General features: G+C 43.3%; 1 long non-coding RNA gene across 1 annotated transcript; it reads right to left on the bottom strand.

Annotated features, from left to right (window-relative positions):
- Positions 1-3,362: 3,362 nt before the first annotated feature.
- Positions 3,363-22,026, bottom strand: LOC138854922 (uncharacterized). The gene is made up of 4 exons (XR_011394095.1): positions 21,936-22,026; positions 18,375-18,659; positions 3,655-4,418; positions 3,363-3,477 (listed from the first exon to the last, which is right to left on the bottom strand). It is a non-coding gene; the product is annotated as an uncharacterized lncRNA (long non-coding RNA).
- Between the last annotated feature and the right edge of the window lie 1,422 nt (positions 22,027-23,448).

Raw genomic sequence — 23,448 nt, 5'->3', positions numbered from 1 at the left:
CATAGATGAAGCCTCCTCGAGATACGGACAAGATGATCACCAATGACTCACGAAATCGTAATGACACGATTGCAAACAAACCATACCATGGGTGGGGTTTGATCCCGCGGTCAGTCTCAAAACTCCAGACTGCCGTGTTAGCCACTGGGCCAGCAAACCACAATAAGATTCGCACAGGGCTCTGGTGGCCTGGTGGCTAACGCTCTCGCTTCACACGGCGAGGGCCTGGGTTCGATTCCCAGCCAGAGTAGAAACATTGGACGTGTTTCTTTCCACCTGTTGTCTATGTTCCCCATCAGTAAAATGAGTACCTGGGTGTCAGTCGACTGGTGTGGGTCGCATCCCAGGACACTGACCTAATTTGCCCGAAATGCAGAGCATAACAAGGGAGTTTCTATATAGTAATATGTCATTGTTGTCAGCTAGGACTGTATACCTTGTACTTGTAGTAAATAAATATATTATTATTATTATTACTGTGACCACTGGTGCCTATGCTAACCTTCCTATGGTGTAGAAATATACCTAGTTGGACGAATCTTATTGTGGCTAACTGGTCCAGTGGCTAACGCGACGGTCTGGAGTTTTGAGACTCTAACCATGGGATCAAACCCCACCCGTGGTATGGTTTATGATCACCAATTGCGGTGGCAACGTCAAGTGGGTTTGCGATATCAACACCGGCAACCCGAAGAACAGGAGCCAGGTCGGAAGAGTATTTATCACTCAGTTTTTGTACTTTTTCCAGACTGCACTCAGAGGAAGCAGATGTGATGGTAGAAACAATCCCACTAGCGCGTGAGTTTAGCATCACAGATGACATGGCGAGTGAGTTAGTTTAATATGTTTATTATGCACCCCATACCCATCCTGTGGGCGGTAGTCAATAGATTACAGAGGTACATAATTGGTCCAGGGACTGGACTCCAAAGTTTTGATAGCTGAGCAAGTTACAAAGGTAATGAACTAGATCTGGTCATAATCATGACCAAGTTACAAAGGTAATGAGCTCTAGGTTGAGCTGGTCACACTCGTGAATAATTGCAAAGGTAATGAATCATAAACACATTAATCATGAGAATTTACAAAGGTAATGAGCTCCAGGTAGAGCTGGTCACAATCATGACAAGTTTCAAAGGTAATGAATGATAAACACGTTATGACATGATTACAATCATAGACAAATTACAGAGTAATGAGCAGTTAACAAACATAGTAGGGAATTCATCCAATGCCCCAACAACAGATGTTGCTAGGTGCCTGTCTCTCCTCGGTAGACAGCCATTGCAAACAGCAGCAAGTTGCCCCGGGATATGCTGCTTGCACGAGCACCATCGACCCTCCCCAAGAGGTCCAAGAAGCCAGTGACTCCGTTAGCAGCCCGATGGAGAGCTGTCCTAGAGACATGTCAGCGTCCTGGTGGACGCCAAGTTGATTGAAGATCCCAGGCCCTCGTGTGCACGGATGTTGAAGCTTGAGGAACTGAGTACACACTGCCTGTGGCACACCTGGCAGCTGCCTCGCGATCGAACTCCACGATGCTGTCCCTGTAGTGGAAGTTCCTGTGAGCCCGGCACTCCCTGCGGCTGCAGTACCATCGCTGACATCGTGGGTTAGGGGAGAAGTACCCTCTACAGATGGGGTGGCGCTGGGAGTTGGGTGGGTGAGGCGGGGGAGTCGGGCAGGGGTGAGGCGTTATGAGAGGGTCACTGTTTACTACACACGCCCTCCCCCTCCCCCCCAGCGGAGAGGGGGGGAGGCGCTGACTGGTCCTGACTCTACAACACCAAACCCTCTTAAAACTGCACAACACTTCAACTATTTACGCTGAAACGATGCACTGGGATGTCCGTTCGCTGCTCTGGTATCTTCTCAAAGCATTCACACTGAGTTCTGTTAAGTAGGGACCTGGTCAGCCTCTTTGACCAGGACCTATCCTTGAAAATCCCGCAGTTAGCCCGCTACACTACCTGCCGCGTCGGCCATGCCAACGGATCTTGCATGGCGAGTGACCGCACGCTTCTGCTTAAAATCAAGAAGTCTCAATGGTTCTGTTGTACCGCTACCTGCCCCATGCAGCGCGTTTCAAACGTACTGCCCGAGCACAAGCAGGAGACCACCAAGGCAGGCACTTCTGAGAATGCTTGCCCGAGGTTAGGGGCATAGAATGTGGAGCTGCAGTTAAGACTGAGGTCGAGGTGTAAAAGCTCATCAATGGAGGACGAAGAAAGAGCCTCGCTAAAAGCAGCTAGATGCGAGTAAAGATCCCAATTTGCACGGTCAAATTGCCAGCGTAGGCTACGAAGAAGTGGTGAATACAAAGGAGAAGGAAGGATGATGGATAAATGATCGCTGCATTACAATTGTGACCAGGTGTGGGCGTATCAGTGTTCGTTACTTTGTAATTTGTTCATGACTGTAACCATGTATAGGAGTGAGGCTGATTCATTACCTTTGTAACTTGCCATGATTGTGACCAGATTTACCTGGAGTTCATTACCTTTGTAACTAGTTCAGCTATCATAACTTTGGGGTCCAGTCCCTGGACCCATTATGTACCTTTGTAATCTTTTGACTACCGCCCACACCATGGGTATGGGGTGCATAATAAAGATATTAAACTAAACTGTCATGTAATACCAGGAGGACAGACCAGGTGAAGTCTAACTGCCACCACATATATATTATTATTATTATAATCAAAAAAGAAGCGCTAAGCCACAAGGGACCACATATATAGATACCGAAAGCGTGACACCAAAGATATAAATAAATACACATCGGTAATTCTTATATAGTGTTGATGGAAAATTATAGTCAATTATTCTTAAAGTCAATAAAATTCAGAAAAAATAAAATCAGACGTCTCCTTCGAAACCTAACTTTTTTTTCTCGAAAACTGCTGTTTATCATTCATTTTAGTTCATTTCTTATTTGTAATTCAATTTAATTTCCATGTTGAGGGTCCTCCCCCTCCAGGTCTAAATCCAGCCTTGATGAAAACTAAACACTAAACCCACAAGAGATGTCAAATACGTAAGCCCAACATGGAGACGGTTTTCAACATGAGTTCATTGACATTGTTCATTAGAATTACGAATGTGGCAAACGAGGGTCTTTTGGTTAGTGTCCAGGGCGTTTCAAATATCAAGGTTCAAGCCACGTTAACACAAAGTAACAAGACTGTGTTAGTCCCTTAGTAATTATTAAGTGACAACCATCCCCCCTCCCCATCACCCTCCCACCAGTAACAACTAACTACTCACCCCCAAACACCTCCGCCAGTAGCCAACCCTCGACCCTTCCCCTAACGACCTTCCCCCTCCCCACAAACAACCACTGACGTCATCACCCCCCCCCTCCTCCAGGTCAATGGCGCCATTTAGTCATGGAGGTCAAGAATAGTGGCGCCACTAGTCACTCCTCTGCCATCCACCACACCATCAACACCTCCAGCTCTTCCAGGTCCATCAACCTCTGGTAATTTTAAAACTTGGATTACTCAAATTTCATGGTAATTTTTGATAGGTCAGCTTTGTAAATATGTTAGCAATTTTTTCTTTCTACAAAATATTGAAGGAAGCATTCTAAATACATAGTAAGAATTCAAACTATTGTTTACTGCAGTTCATGAATAATTAGTAATGTCCATACATTTTATCTTTGCAGACATTGTTTTGGCGTGTTGCTGCTGGTGATGACATCTCTGAAGACTTGCAGCTGCCCACAGCACGGTCTTCGCCACACAGCAGCTGCCCACAACACGGTCTTCGCCACACAGCAGCTGCCCACAGCACGGTCTTCACCACACAGCAGCTGCCCACAACACGGTCTTCGCCACACAGCAGCTGCCCACAACACGGTCTTCGCCACACAGCAGCTGCCCACAACACGGTCTTCGCCACACAGCAGCTGCCCACAACACGGTCTTCGCCACACAGCAGCTGCCCACAGCACGGTCTTCGCCACACAGCAGCTGCCCACAGCACGGTCTTCGCCACACAGCAGCTGCCCACAGCACGGTCTTCGCCACACAGCAGCTGCCCACAACACGGTCTTCGCCACACAGCAGCTGCCCACAACACGGTCTTCGCCACACAGCAGCTGCCCACAGCACGGTCTTCACCACACAGCAGCTGCCCACAACACGGTCTTCACCACACAGCAGCTGCCCACAGCACGGTCTTCACCACACAGCAGCTGCCCACAACACGGTCTTCGCCACACAGCAGCTGCCCACAACACGGTCTTCACCACACAGCAGCTGCCCACAACACGGTCTTCGCCACACAGCAGCTGCCCACAACACGGTCTTCACCACACAGCAGCTGCCCACAACACGGTCTTCACCACACAGCAGCTGCCCACAACACGGTCTTCACCACACAGCAGCTGCCCACAACACGGACATCTTCAACCTACGAGATTCGATAAAGTTAAGAGCATTAAATATAATAAAATGTCTTTCTTTATCACAGCAATGTTCAATGAACACACACAAAGGTGTTCAAGGAACAAAATAAAAAAAGGAAACAGACAAGCCTCAACTGCTGTATTTGTCAGCAGGAGGACAACATTCACACAATTCGGGAGCTCAAAGCTCGAGGAAAAAAAAAAAATACACCCACCCCAACCCTACTAGCAATAGTAGTAATGAGGCAGAGAGCCTCAATACTGCCATTATTAGTAGTTTGAGGTATTATACATTTTTAAAGCTGTATAGCCCTTGTGGCTTAGCGCTTCTTTTTGATTGTATTATTATTATATTTTTAAATTTCACGACCTTATTTTTCAGGAAGCTAATAGTGTTGTACAAGACTCCACTGCCCCGTGTCGCAACACTACAGTGAAAATAAAACACTTCCAACACAGGCTATTATGATCGCCTCTTGATTCCACTGTTCTGTCAGGAGGATTCTGCGGCGATTAAACAAATTGGAGGGTAAATTCTGTAATATACAACCTAGCCAAACCTACTTCTATCCCCTAATTATAGGGCGCCTAACAGGAAAAATAAAAATCTTAGTCAACTTGCACTACTCTCCTCTGATTCAAACCTGATTGACTTTCATCGACCTGTCCCCTGAGAGTTTACCACTCCCCCCCCCCCCCATTCAAATAATTTTACATACATGCACGTTTACCCAAACAAAATTTCCCATAACTAGATAACAGATATATCCATAGGGGTTATACACAGTTTGGGGAATGTTAGGCAATCAGGTTTGATCCAAGGAAGGGGGGTGTACTTACAAGTTGCATGAAGATAGCTTCACTAGTACCCCTCTTCAAGGGGGGCTCCTTGTTGTGAAGAGGCTCTTGGTCTGAGGAATCACATCTGTCAGTCTCTTTCCTCAGACCAAACCTAATTACCCCCAATCCCCCCCTCCCTATCCCATCCTCCCCTTTTTTCCTTTCCTCCTCCTCCTCCCCACCCCTTCCTTTTGCCCTTCAGGATTTCTCCCACAGGCGCGCTAATTCCTAGGTAGGGGAAAGGATACCGGGGTCCATCCCATTCCGTTGAGGTTCCTGGCGGTGGCGTAGTTTGCCGTGGAATCTGTATCGCCTGGGGATGTCCCGATCCCTCTTTGGTATCCCGGAGTAGCTTTGGGTGTCTTTTGGGCGACGGGTGTATCTCTGGAAGCCACCTTTCGGATTCTGGGGGTGGTGGCCGAAGGAGGTATGCTTTGTGGCGGATATCCAGCCGCCCTCTCTTTTGTCCACTGAGGTAGCTCGGCAGATGTGAGGTTGCTATCCCGGATTGCTGGTTTACTGGCATGAAGGGTAGGGTATGGCACGAGTTCCATGCTGCATCTGCGCTACTAGCGGTGCTGAGGTCCTCTTGGGCGCAGAGGGAGATTTCCGGCCCTTTCATTCCTCCTGGGAACTATTCCTCCCCGCTCCCCCCTTTTTTTACTCTTTTATTTTTATTTTCTTTTCTTTTTTTTTTTTCTTAAAAACAAAAAAAGCAAAGAAAAGGAGTAACCTAACCATGGAGAACCCAATCCATGAACCCACTACCCCCGGGCCCCTTCTTGATACCGCACCCCATTCTGACCCTGCCTTGTTTTTAGACTACTCTTCGGACACTCCTGATGCCCCTGTACCTCTTGCTGGTGCTGTTTCCTCACCTGCTTCAGGTACCGGGGCTTAGACTAACTCCTTCGATTTGTCTGACCTCCGCTCTCCTTTGACTATGCTTTCGGCCTCTCCCTCTACGGTACGGCAATTTTCGAATCGCCAGCCCATTTCACGCCGGACCAACTCCGGTCCTACTCCTAAACGCCAACATCAATCTCCTGATGATGCTCCTTCGTTACCTTCCCATTCTACTCGGAAAAGACCGACATGTCATGCACTCCCTCTCCATGCTCAGTTTCGGACCACACAATGGACTAAATTCTTTACTTTAAGACAGGCAGAAGAAGTCGATCTTTCTGACCATAGTATTGGCAAAGCGCTCCTTCATCATATTGGTAGAGATATTTCATTTCATGCTCTCAAGAGCGGTACGCGCGTCGTCACTGTCCAGAATGCTACCCAAGCTCATGATCTTTCTCTCCTTTCGAATATCGATACTACTCCTATCACTATTGAAAAACATCTTTCTCTCAATTCTTGTAGTGGTACTGTCATTCTGCCCCATACCATAGTCCAACAGAATTTCCAGTCATGTGGCAATGGCATTCTTGAACAGCTGGAACTCCAGGATCTCCCAATCCTCAAAGTAGACACTTATGTCCTTCCTGCCCGGGGGCGGAGACGTTACCCTTGCAATGTGGCTTGTTTAACTTTTGACAGCCGAGAACTCCCGTCCTCTGTATATGTCGCGGGACGTTGGTTACAAGTTCGAAAGGTGATACCTACACCGCAACAGTGTAGAAATTGCTGGCGTTTTGGTCACCCAGCGAAATATTGCAGATCTATAGCTGAATGCCCAGTCTGTGGTGCCGACGACCATTCTAATACATCTTGCAGTCAACCTCCATCTTGCCTTAATTGTAATGAAGCTCACCCTTCGTACTCCTGCCGTTGCCAGGTCTACTTAAATGAACATGAAATTCGTTGCCTCAAAGAGGCAGAAGGTCTCCCTTATGCTATGGCAGTTACTCATCTCCGCCTCCAAGGGAGACTACCCCGTGTTTCTCATTCTCGTGTTTCAAAACATCCCCCCACTGCTGGGGTCCCCTCTTCTGCAGCCTCCTCTGTTGTTACCCCTCCCATAGCCACTCCGGCATCTAATCCTTTTGCTGTCCTTGGCTCTGATGTCCCGACTACAACTCAGTCTGTTCTCACATCTTCACGTCCTTCCTCACAAGCCCCACTATCGACAAGACCTCATATGACACCTTATACCAATTGCCCCTCTACTTCTCAAAAGTCCAAAAAATCCACATTGCTCAAATCTTTTTTGCCCCTTCCTTTCCTTCTTCCACCTCCACACTTTACCTTTCCAGTCTCTGTGCCCAGTTCTTCCCCTCTCTCTGGCTCTATTACAAGTGTGGAGATTCACCCTCCTCCTCGTACTATGCCTTCCACCCCCGTCCCCTCCCAAGTTTCTCCCTCTTCTGCCACCTCCCAGGTTTCTGCCTCTTCTGTCCCCCCCCACACTTCATCTCCAGTCCCTTACACTCTTCCCTCCCCCTCTACTTTGGTACAGTCCATTACTGTCCCAATCTTTACTCACCCTCCCCCTTCTACCTCCAATATGGTCTCCCATACATCTTTGAATTCAGAAACACTTGAAGCCATTTCAGAATATATTGCAGAGACTAAACCTTCAATGGACACTGATTCACTTCCTGTTCCTTCTCTTCCCTCTCCTCCATCTTCACAACCCCATTCTTCGCAACGCTCCATTCTTTCGCTGCTTGAACGTCTTCCAATGCCACCACACGTTGACTTTTCTAACCCCTCTAGTCCGTAGGTGCCTTTCCCTACAGATTCCTGGTATTTTCTTCATCGCCAATCATGGCATATTTACAGTGGAATATCCGCGGCCTCAGGGGTAATCGGGGTGAGCTTCAGATGTTGCTTTCCAGGTTTTCCCCTGTTGGTGCTTGCTTACAAGAACCAAAATTACACTCGGCTGTTTTCCAACCTATCTCAGGCTCTAATTTATTGTATTCTTCGGATCCTTTCTCAGATGGGACCTTTAATGAAAGTGCCCTTCTTCTACGCAATGATATTCCGTACTGTCAACTATTTGTCCATACCTCGCTGCATTACACTGCAGCCCGTATCCACTTGAATAAGTGGTTTACAATATGTTCTTTATATCTCTCTCCTTCTCGAGCATTTTCTATCCCAGACTTTGCCTTTCTTGTTTCATCCTTACCACCACCACTTCTGTTACTTGGTGATTTTAACGCATACCATTTCCTCTGGGGGGGGGGGTCTCATTGTGACTCACGTGGCATCCAGTTGGAGGCTTTTCTCGCCTCTTGCCCCCTCCATGTTTTAAATACAGGTACTCTCACCCATTTTGATCCTCGTACTCATACTCTCTCTTGCATCGATCTATCAGTCTGCTCTTCCTCCATTGCACTAGACTTCACCTGGTCTGTTCTACTGGGCTTACATGACAGCGATCATTTTCCAATCATTCTTACTTCTCCTTCATATTCACCACCTTTCCGTAGCCCTCGCTGGCAATTTGATTGGGCAAATTGGGACCTTTACTCGCAGCTCACTGCTTTTAGTGAGGTTCCTTCTTCATCCTCCATTGATTAGCTCCTACACCTCTTCTCGACGTCAGTTTATACCGCAGCTTCTAATTCTATACCCCAAACCTCAGGCAAGCATTCTCAGAAGTGCGTGCCTTGGTGGTGTCCTGCTTGTGCTCGTGCAGTACATTTGAAATGCACTGCATGGGGCAGGTACCAATACAATAGAACCAATGAGAGACTTCTTGATTTTAAGCAGAAGCGTGCAATCGCTCGCCGTGTCATCCGTGATGCTAAACGCATTTGCTGGCGAGACTGTTTCCACCATCACCTCTGCTTCCTCTATGAGTGCAGTCTGGAAAAAAGTGAGGAAATTGAGTGGTAAATGCTCTCCTGACCCGGCTCCTGTTCTACGGGTCGCCGGTATTGATGTAGCAAACCCTCTTGACGTTGCCATTGAAATTGGCACTCATCTGGTCCGTATTTCCCGGGGGCTCCATCTATGCCCCTCGTTTCTTTCCTCATTGTCTGCCAGAGAGTTAGTACCCTTGGACTTTTCTTCTCTCAGAGAAAACCAGTATAATGTGCCTTTTACACTTCAGGAACTGGAGGTAACACTCTCAGCTTGCCGATCATCGGCAGCTGGACCTGACGACATTCATATTCTTATGTTACAACATTTACATCAGTCAGCCCTTGTAGTCCTCTTACACCTCTTCAATCTTATTTGGGCACAAGGAGTTCTTCCCCAGCTGTGGAAATCTGCCATTGTTCTCCCTTTCCCCAAGCCGGGTACTACAGGACATGATGCCTCCCACTATCGTTCCATCGCTCTTACTAGTGCAGTTTGCAAAGTGATGGAATGTCTGGTAAATCGATGTTTAATGTGGTATTTAGAGATGCACAACAGTCTCTCCGCTAGTCAATATGGCTTTCGTAAGGGCCGTTCTACCATAGACCCCTTACTACGCTTGGATACATATGTTCGTAATGCCTTTGCAAATAATCACCCAGTTATTGCCATATTTTTTGGCCTTGAGAACGCATATGACACAACTTGGAGGTATAATATATTGGCCCAAGCCCACTCCTTAGGCCTCTGAGGCAATCTACCATCCTTCCTTAAGAACTTTTTAACTGACAGACACTTCCGTGTTCGAGTCGATAATGTGCTTTCCCCGGACTTTGTCCAAGCTGAAGGTGTCCCTCAGGGATGTGTTCTGAGCACAACACTTTTTCTCCTTGCTATAAATGATTTGGCCTCTGTTCTTCCACCCAATATTTGGTCATCACTCTATGTTGATGACTTTGCTATTGCTTGTGCAGGCGCTGTCATCTCATTGCAGTTTCTCTCCAGCATGCGGTCGACCATGTTTCCACTTGGGCTACCACACATGGGTTTAAATTTTCCAGTACCAAAACTCACCAAATTACTTTCACTAGACGCTCTGTCATCTCCGATCATCCTTTGTATCTCTATGGCTCTCGTATCCCCGAACGTGATACAGTCAGGTTTCTAGGCCTTCTCTTTGACTGTAGGTTATCCTGGAAACCTCACATTACCTCTCTGAAGGCAACTTGTCACAGCCGGCTAAACCTTCTTAAAACCCTTGCTCATCTTTCATGGGGAGCCGATCGTCGAACTCTGCTTCGCCTACATTCAGCCCTCGTTTTATCGAAACTCGATTATGGTGACCAGATTTATTCAGCTGCCTCTCCTGCTACTCTCTCTAGCCTTAACCCCATCCATCACCAAGGATTACGTTTATGCCTTGGTGCTTTTCGCTCTTCCCCTGTCGAGAGCCTCTATGCAGAAGCAAATGTTCCATCCTTGTCTGATTGCCGTGATGCCCATTGCCGTCGCTACTATGTACACTCACGATCTCCACAATCCTTCCATTTATAGAATGGTCACCGATATTAGTAGACATTCTTTATTTGTTCGCCGCCCCTGTTTGCTCCGTCCCTTTTCTCTACGTCTACATTCGCTCTTGTCTTCCCTTCAGTTACCACCTTTATATGTTCATGTAGCATCTCACTTTTCCCTACCACCCTGGGAAGTTCCAGCTGTTCGGGTCTGTTCTTTCTCACTCCCTTGCTCGAAAGCCCAACTGCATATGGTGGCTTCCCGCTCTCTTTTTCTTGATCACTTCCACTCTCATTCTCATGCCATCGCTGTGTACACAGATGGCTCTAAGTCTTCAGACGGTGTCGGATTCGCAGCAGTGTTTCTGGACAGCGTCGTGCGAGGGCATTTACTATCTTCGGCTAGCATTTTTACTGCTGAATTGTATGCCATTCTTGCAGCACTTATTCGTATCGCATCTATGCCTGTGTCATCATTTGTGGTAGTCTCAGACTCCCTTAGTGCTCTGCAGGCTATACGAAAATTTGATACATCTCACCCCCTAGTTCTCCGTTTCCAACTTTGGCTACGCCGTATCTCTAGCAAGCATAAAGATATTGTTTTTTGTTGGGTCCCTGGTCATGTCGACGTACAGGGCAATGAACAGGCAGACACTGCTGCGTGGTCAACAGTACATGACCTACCAATTTCCTATAGAGGTGTTCCATTTCTAGACTATTTTGCTGCAATAGCTACCCACCTTCACACCCGTTGGCAACAACGTCGGTCAACTCTGCTCGGTAACAAACTTCATTCTATTAAACCGAGCATAGGTTACTGGCCGTCTTCTTGTCATCAGTGCCGAGGTTGGGAGACCACTCTCTCCCGCCTTCACATTGGCCACACTCGTCTTACTCATGGGTATCTCATGGAGAGGCACCCTATTCCTTTCTGTGAGCAGTGTCAAGTTCCAGTATCGATTAGCCACATTCTGTTAGACTGCCCTCTCTATCAACGAGCACGCAGAATTTACCTCCAACGTCGTTTTCGTTCTACTACTCTCTCTTTACCTTCCCTTCTTGCTGATGGACCCTCCTTTAATCCTGACTCTCTCATTGACTTCTTGACAACGACTGATTTACTCCACAAACTCTGACGATGATAACTTTTGCACTCCCCTCAGCCCTTTCTAGTTCAGTCTCTTGCTGCCCTTTACCCTTTCACCATCCACTGCCCCGCTGTTATCCGTAACCTATTACTCATCCATCTCCCATTTGCCACCTGATGCCATCGCTTCCTTCCTGCCCTGCAGCGTTGTATAGCCCTTGTGGCTTAGCGCTTCTTTTTGATTATAATAATAATAATTCACTAGTACCAAGATACCCATTGAAGGGCATCCAAATTTAACATGAAGGTAGGTAGGATCACTATTTCCCCTGGGGTGCATATTAAACTAAAACTAAACTAACCCTACACTTCCACGTCCCTCATAGCACACTAGACTAACAACCAACACTATGGGTTATCTAACCAGTTGCAGGTCTGCCGCATACCAATTTCCTAACACACTAATATGCTAGCCTGAATTCATAACCTACCTTACTTGCCAGTTATGGCTGGGATCCTAGGAACAACCTGAGGACCACTACATTCAAGCCCCCACTCTCTCTACCTCTATTTTTCTGGGTTTCTAACCCAGCAGGGTTAATAATCCTATGTTACAGGCTGTCTACACCTAGTCTCATTAATACCAGTCTAAATCACCCCCCCCCCCAAACTATACTCATCAGCATCAGATGTTAGTGAATCCTTTCTGCCGATTAACACTTCAGTTCGGAGGTTTTCATTATTCTCATCATTAATGTCTGCTGCCAGAAGTGTTAGACTTCACTATTTACAAACTATCAGACCAACTGCAATTCTGAACGCTAATACTTTACATTTAAAGGAACCTGAACGCCGCTTAAATTTTCCAAAATAATGAAAGTGTAAACTTTGCATAGTTTGGCCAAAGGCATAAAAAACGTAGAACACCCACCACAACCACTACCCAAAGCCCGAAACCCACCAACATCCCCACGGAAACCACGTGCAATAACAGATTGCACACAGCTACTGAAGGTCGTTGGTGGGTTCCCAGGCCAACAGTTCTACGTAATCTATGCCTTCAGGGGAGATTACTCTCCCCTGCTATATGCATTCATAATGCATATAGCAGATTATCCAGTTATATTCTAAACTACCTAAATATATAAAACTACTTACACTTACGGAAACCATCAATGGAGAAGCAATTCGAGACGATCAAGTCAGACCAAGGGTCAAAAAGTATAATAGACCACAAGACAGGTAGCAAAAACCATGGAAGGGGGGGGGGTGAAATTACAAAGAACGTCAGGCGACCAAGTTTCAAGAAACAGTAGTAGTGGTATAGACAGTAGCAGTAAAAGCAGTAGTAATAATAACAGTAGTAGTGTAGGTAGCACTGGTAAGATTTGTAGTAATACCAATGGTGGTAGTGATAATGTTAATAGTGGTAGTAATAGTACTGGCAATAATAGAGGTGTTGGTAGTCAGTCCAGCAGTAAGTCCTGGTAGTAGTAGAGGTAGTAGTAACATTAATAGTAGTAATATTAAGTTAGTAACAATATTCGTAGCTGAAATAGAGTCAGTACAAAAAACAGTGGGGAAATTGCGACAAGTTAACCTTCAATAATAAAGTTCAACAGGAGCTTACAACAGACATGACAAAAACTCCAATATTCCTGCTGGCCAATGTTAGTTAAGAAATTAATAGTAAATAAAAAGACTGGCTAAGAGACTAACCATCTTTTATCAAGGTTGGAAGGTAGAGCTCAAAATTAACTCTCCAAGACTGCTGTCACCTCTGTAGTCGGCAGATAAAGTCTACTCCCCAAACGAAACATTTCATGAATAACGATACCTGCCACAATGTCTCTTACCAACCTGGTATTGTACAACATTTATGTAAAAACATAATAAAAGAGAAATGTGGGCCAAGAAAAAAGGTACCAAAACTAAGGTCAGGTACAGTCGAAAATAGTCTCAAAACAACCCAGGTTATACCGAAACGTCTAAAGTTTCCTCCCCAAGTGTCAGTTTTGTGAACTTGGTGAACAAAGCAACACTAGACTTGCCAAAGACATAAAAAACGTAGAACACCCACCACAACCACTACCCAAAGCCCGGAACCCACCAACATCCCCACGGAAACCACGTGCAATAACAGATTGCAGACAGCTACTGAAGGTCGTTGGTGGGTTCCCAGGCCAACAGTTCTACGTAATCTATGTCTTCAGGGGAGATTACTCTCCCCTGCTATATGCATTCATAATGCATATAGCAGATGCTCCAGTTATATACCTTACCTATCCTACTTAACACCACCCAATTCTATAAGTTATTTTGATAGTAGAAACTAAATAATTGTACATACATACATACCACAACTATGCAGCATACTCCAGGTATAGGCCTTACTAATTTGCAGAGCAGTGGCGGCGCAAGGGGGGATGACGGGAGGAAAAGGTAAGATCAAGGGGTTCTAGGAGAGATCAAGGGGGTGTAGGTAAGGTCAGTGGGGGTCTAGGTATGGTCAGTGGGGGTCTAGGTAAGGTCAGTGGGGGTCTAGGTAAGGTCAGTGGGGGTCTAGGTAAGGTCAGTGGGGGTCTAGGTAAGGTCAGTGGGGGTCTAGGCAAGGTCAGTGGGGGTCTAGATAAGATCAGTGGGGGTCTAGGTAAGATCAAGGGGGACTAGGTAAGATCAAAGGGGTCTAGGTAAGATCAAGGGGGTCTAGGTAAGATCAAAGGGGTCTAGGTAAGATCAAAGGGGTCTAGGTAAGATCAAAGGGGTCTAGGTAAGATCAAGGGGGTCTAGGTAAGATCAAGGGGGTCTAGGTAAGATCAAGGGGGTCTAGGTAAGATCAAGGGGGTCTAGGTAAGATCAAAGGGGTCTAGGTAAGATCAAGGGGGTCTAGGTAAGATCAAGGGGGTCTAGGTAAGATCAAGGGGGTCTAGGTAAGATCAAGGGGGTCTAGGTAAGATCAAGGGGGTCTAGATAAGATCAAGGGGGTCTAGGTAAGATCAAGGGGGTCTAGGTAAGATCAAAGGGGTCTAGGTAAGATCAAAGGGGTCTAGGTAAGATCAAAGGGGTCTAGGTAAGATCAAAGGGGTCTAGGTAAGATCAAAGGGGTCTAGGTAAGATCAAAGGGGTCTAGGTAAGATCAAAGGGGTCTAGGTAAGATCAAAGGGGTCTAGGTAAGATCAAAGGGGTCTAGGTAAGATCAAGGGGGTCTAGGTAAGATCAAGGGGGTCTAGGTAAGATCAAGGGGGTCTAGGTAAGATCAAAGGGGTCTAGGTAAGATCAAGGGGGTCTAGGTAAGATCAAGGGGGTCTAGGTAAGATCAAGGGGGTCTAGGTAAGATCAAGGGGGTCTAGGTAAGATCAAGGGGGTCTAGGTAAGATCAAGGGGGTCTAGGTAAGATCAAAGGGGTCTAGGTAAGATCAAAGGGGTCTAGGTAAGATCAAAGGGGTCTAGGTAAGATCAAAAGGGTCTAGGTAAGATCAAAAGGGTCTAGGTAAGATCAAAGGGGTCTAGGTAAGATCAAGGGGGTCTAGGTAAGATCAAAGGGGTCTAGGTAAGATCAAGGGGGTCTAGGTAAGATCAAGGGGGTCTAGGTAAGATCAAGGGGGTCTAGGTAAGATCAAGGGGGTCTAGGTAAGATCAAAGGGGTCTAGGTAAGATCAAAGGGGTCTAGGTAAGATCAAAGGGGTCTAGGTAAGATCAAAGGGGTCTAGGTAAGATCAAAGGGGTCTAGGTAATATCAAGGGGGTCTAGGTAAGATCAAGGGGGTCTAGGTAAGATCAAGGGGGTCTAGATAAGATCAAGGGGGTCTAGGTAAGATCAAGGGGGTCTAGGTAAGATTAAAGGGGTCTAGGTAAGATCAAAGGGGTCTAGGTAAGATCAAAGGGGTCTAGGTAAGATCAAAGGGGTCTAGGTAAGATCAAAGGGGTCTAGGTAAGATCAAAGGGGTCTAGGTAAGATCAAAGGGGTCTAGGTAAGATCAAAGGGGTCTAGGTAAGATCAAAGGGGTCTAGGTAAGATCAAGGGGGTCTAGGTAAGATCAAGGGGGTCTAGGTAAGATCAAAGGGGTCTAGGTAAGATCAAAGGGGTCTAGGTAAGATCAAAGGGGTCTAGGTAAGATCAAAGGGGTCTAGGTAAGATCAAAGGGGTCTAGGTAAGATCAAAGGGGTCTAGGTAAGATCAAAGGGGTCTAGGTAAGATCAAAGGGGTCTAGGTAAGATCAAAGGGGTCTAGGTAAGATCAAGGGGGTCTAGGTAAGATCAAGGGGGTCTAGGTAAGATCAAGGGGGTCTAGGTAAGATCAAGGGTTCTAGGTAAGCTCAAGGGGAATCTAGGTAAGATCAAGGGGAATCTAGGTAAGATCAAGGGGAGCCTATGTAAGATTAAAGCGTCTACATAAGATCAAAGGGGTCTAGGTAAAATCAAGCGGGGTCTAGGTAAGATCAAAGGGGTCTAGGTAAGATCAAAGGGGTCTAGGTAAGATCAAAGGGGTCTAGGTAAGATCAAAGGGGTCTAGGTAAGATCAAAGGGGTCTAGGTAAGATCAAAGGGGTCTAGGTAAGATCAAAGGGGTCTAGGTAAGATCAAAGGGGTCTAGGTAAGATCAAAGGGGTCTAGGTAAGATCAAAGGGGTCTAGGTAAGATCAAAGGGGTCTAGGTAAGATCAAAGGGGTCTAGGTAAGATCAAGGGGGTCTAGGTAAGATCAAGGGGGTCTAGGTAAGATCAAGGGGGTCTAGGTAAGATCAAAGGGGTCTAGGTAAGATCAAAGGGGTCTAGGTAAGATCAAAGGGGTCTAGGTAAGATCAAAGGGGTCTAGGTAAGATCAAGGGGGTCTAGGTAAGATCAAAGGGGTCTAGGTAAGATCAAAGGGGTCTAGGTAAGATCAAAGGGGTCTAGGTAAGATCAAGGGGGTCTAGGTAAGATCAAAGGGGTCTAGGTAAGATCAAAGGGGTCTAGGTAAGATCAAAGGGGTCTAGGTAAGATCAAAGGGGTCTAGGTAAGATCAAAGGGGTCTAGGTAAGATCAAAGGGGTCTAGGTAAGATCAAGGGGGTCTAGGTAAGATCAAAGGGGTCTAGGTAAGATCAAGGGGGTCTAGGTAAGATCAAGGGGGTCTAGGTAAGATCAAAGGGGTCTAGGTAAGATCAAAGGGGTCTAGGTAAGATCAAAGGGGTCTAGGTAAGATCAAGGGGGTCTAGGTAAGATCAAGGGGGTCTAGGTAAGATCAAGGGGGTCTAGGTAAGATCAAGGGGGTCTAGGTAAGATCAAGGGGGTCTAGGTAAGATCAAAGGGGTCTAGGTAAGATCAAAGGGGTCTAGGTAAGATCAAAGGGGTCTAGGTAAGATCAAGGGGGTCTAGGTAAGATCAAGGGGGTCTACAAAGTCTCTGTAAATATATACTGTATAACCCAAATTCAAAACAAATGCGCCCCCCCCCCCAAAGACGCTCTAATACAGACTCGGAAGTCATTGAGCGCTAAACCCACAAGGCTACACTACTGAAAATATTTTTTGGGGAGTTCAAAGCATAAACTTACTTGGCCAGGCCCTCTACAACACTACGGAAAATAGGAAGATGTGGTTAATTCCACATTTCTGAGTAACCGTTAACGATTTTTCCGGCTATAATATATTCTGCCTAAGGAAAATTTATCCCGTCATGTGAAGCTAAAACTCTGGCTGTGTAGTTGTAAAAATAGGTTAGACAAATGAGTGGTTGAGAGATGGACCTGCCTAGCATGGGTCAATAGGCCTGCTTCAGTGCTCCTTTCTTATGTCTTAATAATGGATATGTCTGATTTAAGTAGTCTTTTCTTACAGCCGGCATCAAGACCTCTACCATTACTCTCTCCACACTAAACTATCTCAGTATAATTATTAACCCGGTAGATTAACACAGAATTACACAATCAAGTCTATGACATCTATATTTTGGGTATTTACTCCCCCAGGATGTGACCCCTACCAGTAAGCCTGCTGCAGTGTTCCTCCTTTATGTGAACAGTGCCAATGGATATACGGGAACATGCCCACTTGTGCCCGGGATCGAATCTCTGTTCTTCAGTTGATACAACTACCAACTGAGCCACGATACATCACTTACACATTTCATCTCTGCTTCCTACAATCTTGTAGGATGGGGGGGGGGGGAGGCTGCATAATATATGTCATTAACTAAAACTTCCTAAAATCTAATCAGTCTAATTCTAAGCTTTACAACCACTAAGGGAAAACACCATAAGTGTCCGGGGCCCAAGACTGTTCAACAGCCTCCCATCAAGCATTATGGGAATTGCCAATAAGCCCCTGGCTGCCTTCAAGAGAGAGCTGGACAGATACCTAAAGTCAGTGCCGGATCAGCCGGGCTGTGGCTCGTACGTTGGACTGCGTGCGGCCAGCACTAACAGCCTAGTTGATCAGGCCCTGATCCATCGGGAGGCCTGGTCATGGACCGGGCCGCGGGGGCGTTGATCCCCGGAATAACCTCCAGGTATCTAATTTTTATTTCCACCAGACCGGGCCGCGGGGGCGTTGACCCCTGAAACTCTCTCCAGGTAAACCCCATTCAAGGTAACCTACAGAATACATTCCTCATTATTTCCTGGCCAGAGATTTCATCTCTGGTCGAGATATAAACTAATACTTCCCACTAAGCTACTCTTGATATCAATTACTTACAATCTTTCCTATACTCTTCCCACTTAATACAATTATTAACTTCTTCAATAATCAAACTTCAGTGGACTTATAACCTGGAAATACCTTGTAAGTGGGCCCCGCCCATCTTTGACTACGTCTCCAGCTGCTGCATCTCCATATAACACTAAGTGTTACGGGTCAGATTATTTACTAGTGTGTCTCCACTCCTCAGACTGATCAATGTTGCTGCGTTGATCAATGTTGCTGTGTTGATCAATGTTGCTGTGTTGATCAATGTTGCTGTGTTGATCAATGTTGCTGTGTTGATCAATGTTGCTGTGTTGATCAATGTTGCTGTGTTGATCAATGTTGCAGCAGACACAGCCAGGCACAGCACTCCTCAGTTACCTGAAACAAAACATTCACATTATAACCATAAACATTACCGTGTAATATAAACTAGTAACATTACTGATATAAACATTACCGTGTAATATAAACTAGTAACATTACTGATATAAACATTACCGTGTAATATAAACTAGTAACATTACTGATATAAATATTACCGTGTAATATAAACTAGTAACATTACTGCCTGATATAAACATTACCGTGTAATATAAACTAGTAACATTACTGCCTGATATAAATATTACCGTGTAATATAAACTAGTAACATTACTGCCTGATATAAATATTACCGTGTAATATAAACTAGTAACATTACTGACTGATATAAACATTACTGTGTAATATAAACTAGTAACATTACTGACTGATATAAACATTACCGTGTAATATAAACTAGTAACATTACTGACTGATATAAACATTACCGTGTATAAACTAGTAACATTACTGCCTGATATAAACATTACCGTGTAATATAAACTAGTAACATTACTGCCTGATATAAACATTACCGTGTAATATAAACTAGTAACATTACTGCCTGATATAAACATTACCGTGTAATATAAACTAGTAACATTACTGATATAAACATTACCATGTAATATAAACTAGTAACATTACTGACTGATATAAACATTACCATGTAATATAAACTAGTAACATTACTGATATAAATATTACCGTGTAATATAAACTAGTAACATTACTGCCTGATATAAACATTACCGTGTAATATAAACTAGTAACATTACTGATATAAACATTACCGTGTAATATAAACTAGTAACATTACTGCCTGATATAAACATTACCGTGTAATATAAACTAGTAACATTACTGATATAAACATTACCGTGTAATATAAACTAGTAACATTACTGACTGATATAAACATTACCGTGTAATATAAACTAGTAACATTACTGCCTGATACAACCATTACCGTGTAATATAAACTAGTAACATTACTGCCTGATATAAACATTACCGTGTAATATAAACTAGTAACATTACTGCCTGATATAAACATTACCGTGTAATATAAACTAGTAACATTACTGCCTGATATAAACATTACCGTGTAATATAAACTAGTAACATTACTGATATAAACATTACCGTGTAATATAAACTAGTAACATTACTGCCTGATATAAACATTACCGTGTAATATAAACTAGTAACATTACTGACTGATATAAACATTACCGTGTAATATAAACTAGTAATATTACTGCCTGATATAAACATTACCGTGTAATATAAACTAGTAACATTACTGCCTGATATAAACATTACCGTGTAATATAAACTAGTAACATTACTGACTGATATAAACATTACCGTGTAATATAAACTAGTAACATTACTGCCTGATATAAACATTACCGTGTAATATAAACTAGTAACATTACTAATATAAACATTACCGTGTAATATAAACTAGTAACATTACTGATATAAACATTACCGTGTAATATAAACTAGTAACATTACTGATATAAACATTACCGTGTAATATAAACTAGTAACATTACTGATATAAACATTACCGTGTAATATAAACTAGTAACATTACTGATATAAACATTACCGTGTAATATAAACTAGTAACATTACTGATATAAACATTACCGTGTAATATAAACTAGTAACATTACTGATATAAACATTACCGTGTAATATAAACTAGTAACATTACTGATATAAACATTACCGTGTAATATAAACTAGTAACATTACTGATATAAACATTACCGTGTAATATAAACTAGTAACATTACTGATATAAACATTACCGTGTAATATAAACTAGTAACATTACTGATATAAACATTACCGTGTAATATAAACTAGTAACATTACTGCCTGATATAAACATTACCGTGTAATATAAACTAGTAACATTACTGATATAAACATTACTGTGTAATATAAACTAGTAACATTACTGATATAAACATTACCGTGTAATATAAACTAGTAACATTACTGCCTGATATAAACATTACCGTGTAATATAAACTAGTAACATTACTGATATAAACATTACCGTGTAATATAAACTAGTAACATTACTGCCTGATATAAATATTACCGTGTAATATAAACTAGTAACATTACTGACTGATATAAACATTACCGTGTAATATAAACTAGTAACATTACTGCCTGATATAAACATTACCGTGTAATATAAACTAGTAACATTACTGACTGATATAAACATTACCGTGTAATATAAACTAGTAACATTACTGACTGATATAAACATTACCGTGTAATATAAACTAGTAACATTACTGCCTGATATAAACATTACCGTGTAATATAAACTAGTAACATTACTGACTGATATAAACATTACCATGTAATATAAACTAGTAACATTACTGCCTGATATAAACATTACCGTGTAATATACACTAGTAACATTACTGCCTGATATAAACATTACCGTGTAATATAAACTAGTAACATTACTGACTGATATAAACATTACCGTGTAATATAAACTAGTAACATTACTGATATAATCATTACCGTGTAATATAAACTAGTAACATTACTGATATAAACATTACCGTGTAATATAAACTAGTAACATTACTGACTGATATAAACATTACCGTGTAATATAAACTAGTAACATTACTGATATAAACATTACCGTGTAATATAAACTAGTAACATTACTGCCTGATATAAACATTACCGTGTAATATAAACTAGTAACATTACTGCCTGATATAAACATTACCATGTAATATAAACTAGTAACATTACTGCCTGATATAAACATTACCGTGTAATATAAACTAGTAACATTACTGCCTGATATAAACATTAATGTTTAACATAGTAATGTTTTTCTTTAATAAATATTTCTTTCACATAAACACAATAACTAACAATTTGTTAACATTAAAGTCTATATCTGGATCACAAGGCGCAAGTTCCTTGGATCAAGAGACCTTCACTAAGTTATTTTTCAATAATGGAACAAAATAGCCCAGAACTGGATACACTATTATGGGTTATGTAACGTGAGAATTACTGTTTGATCCGAGGAAGGGGAGCAGCTCCAGTTCCTCGCATCAAAACCTCTCCACTAAGGTCAATCACCCCCCGCCCCCCTCCCTCCAAGACATTAGAAAATTAAGATTAAAATATTTATAAATTGGTGACCAAACTGGTGGTGGGGACCAGGAGCTGCAGCTCAACTCTGCTGTTGTACTGACAAATACGTCACCAGACAATACTTACGTTATTTAGGTGTATTAAAATGATGAGGAAGCGGTAAAACCGGCGGGGCGGCAGGAGGAGGAGCAACATATCCCCCTTATACGACTACTGAAGTTCAACTGACCTTAAGTGTCCTTGAGGTTGGTCACTGTCCTGATCTTCATTATAACACCATCACTGACAACCTAACTAACTCTGACTATCACCACTAGATGGCACTACCACACCCTCACTATCAGTACTACACATGGTGGAGCGCTCAACCCGTGGGGTCAAAGATCACTTGGGAAGATAAGTTCACTCCCAGGTGGCATTGATCATATTCCTTGGATCAAGAGACCCTCACCACCACCTTCAAGAAACCTCTCTCATGGCCACCACTCACCACTAGAGGCGCTCAACTCCGCTACTATTTCACCACTAGTACTCAACATGAGAGTATACCTGGTGTGGAAAATTACATTTATCTGAATATATCATTATTTACATAACAATAAACGAACATAGATAATTATTATTTATCAGTTAGACAAGTAGGAATTTGGGACACCTAGGTCGCAAAAAATGTCCCCCTTCGATACCTACCACTGTCATATCCACAAGTTGCTCTGGACCTATTAATTAAATGAAATATACATACACCAGGAATGCTGGTAAATATATAAATTTGTGGACTGTATATTAAAATTAATAAATGATTATAGATACACATATAATTAACAGAAGGAGAATATCTTAAAATCACTCACCAATTTGACCGGAGATTAATGTGTCATGTACAGGACCCCCCCTTTTCCCTACATTTATGAAGAATTTACTGGCCAGAAATTAAACATAATTTAGACAGCTTATCTGAGGTTCCTGGAGTTGTCCTGTCCTGTCGCCTGATATCTCAAGTTATGCAGGAATGCACATCCAACAATTTCGCCTCCTATTTGAGAGGTGTCAGCCCAATTTTAACCTCTAGAGCACGAAAATTCCTACCCATTACACTAACATTGTATCCAATTCAAATTAACAATGGTGACTAACCTCCCCAGCTGCAGGTTTCCCATTTTCGATAACATATTTCTTTTAAAAATACAATATAGGGCATCTATTTACCTATAAATTACCGTATTACCGGAAAATATATACAGTATTTTCCACACTGCGGCCGGCCGGAGTTCGTTGCTAAACGACTCAAATTGCTCATTTGACAATGGTGGAGGACCTGGGTACATATAGGATCTGGCATCCACACGGCGACATATTACACAAGATTTAATCACCCTTTTTACACTTTGCCGTCCTTGTGGAATCCAGAAAGTTTCCCTACTACAATTTAAGGTATCTTTTACCCCACCATGCATTACATTTTTATGGGCATTTAGCACAATTAAATTTGTTAGATAATGAGTTTTGGGCAGTAAGATAGGGTGTTTAGCATAATCACCCAATTCAACATTTTGTAACCTACCTCTGCACCTAATTACATTGTTCTCTAAATACAGCCCCAATTTCTTTATTATGGAACCTTTCACAATTTTTCTTT

The sequence above is a fragment of the Cherax quadricarinatus genome, chromosome 75 (genome assembly GCF_038502225.1).
Source record: "Cherax quadricarinatus isolate ZL_2023a chromosome 75, ASM3850222v1, whole genome shotgun sequence".
Classification (NCBI taxonomy): domain Eukaryota; kingdom Metazoa; phylum Arthropoda; class Malacostraca; order Decapoda; family Parastacidae; genus Cherax; species Cherax quadricarinatus.
This window is presented reverse-complemented; position numbering and strand designations above follow the sequence as displayed.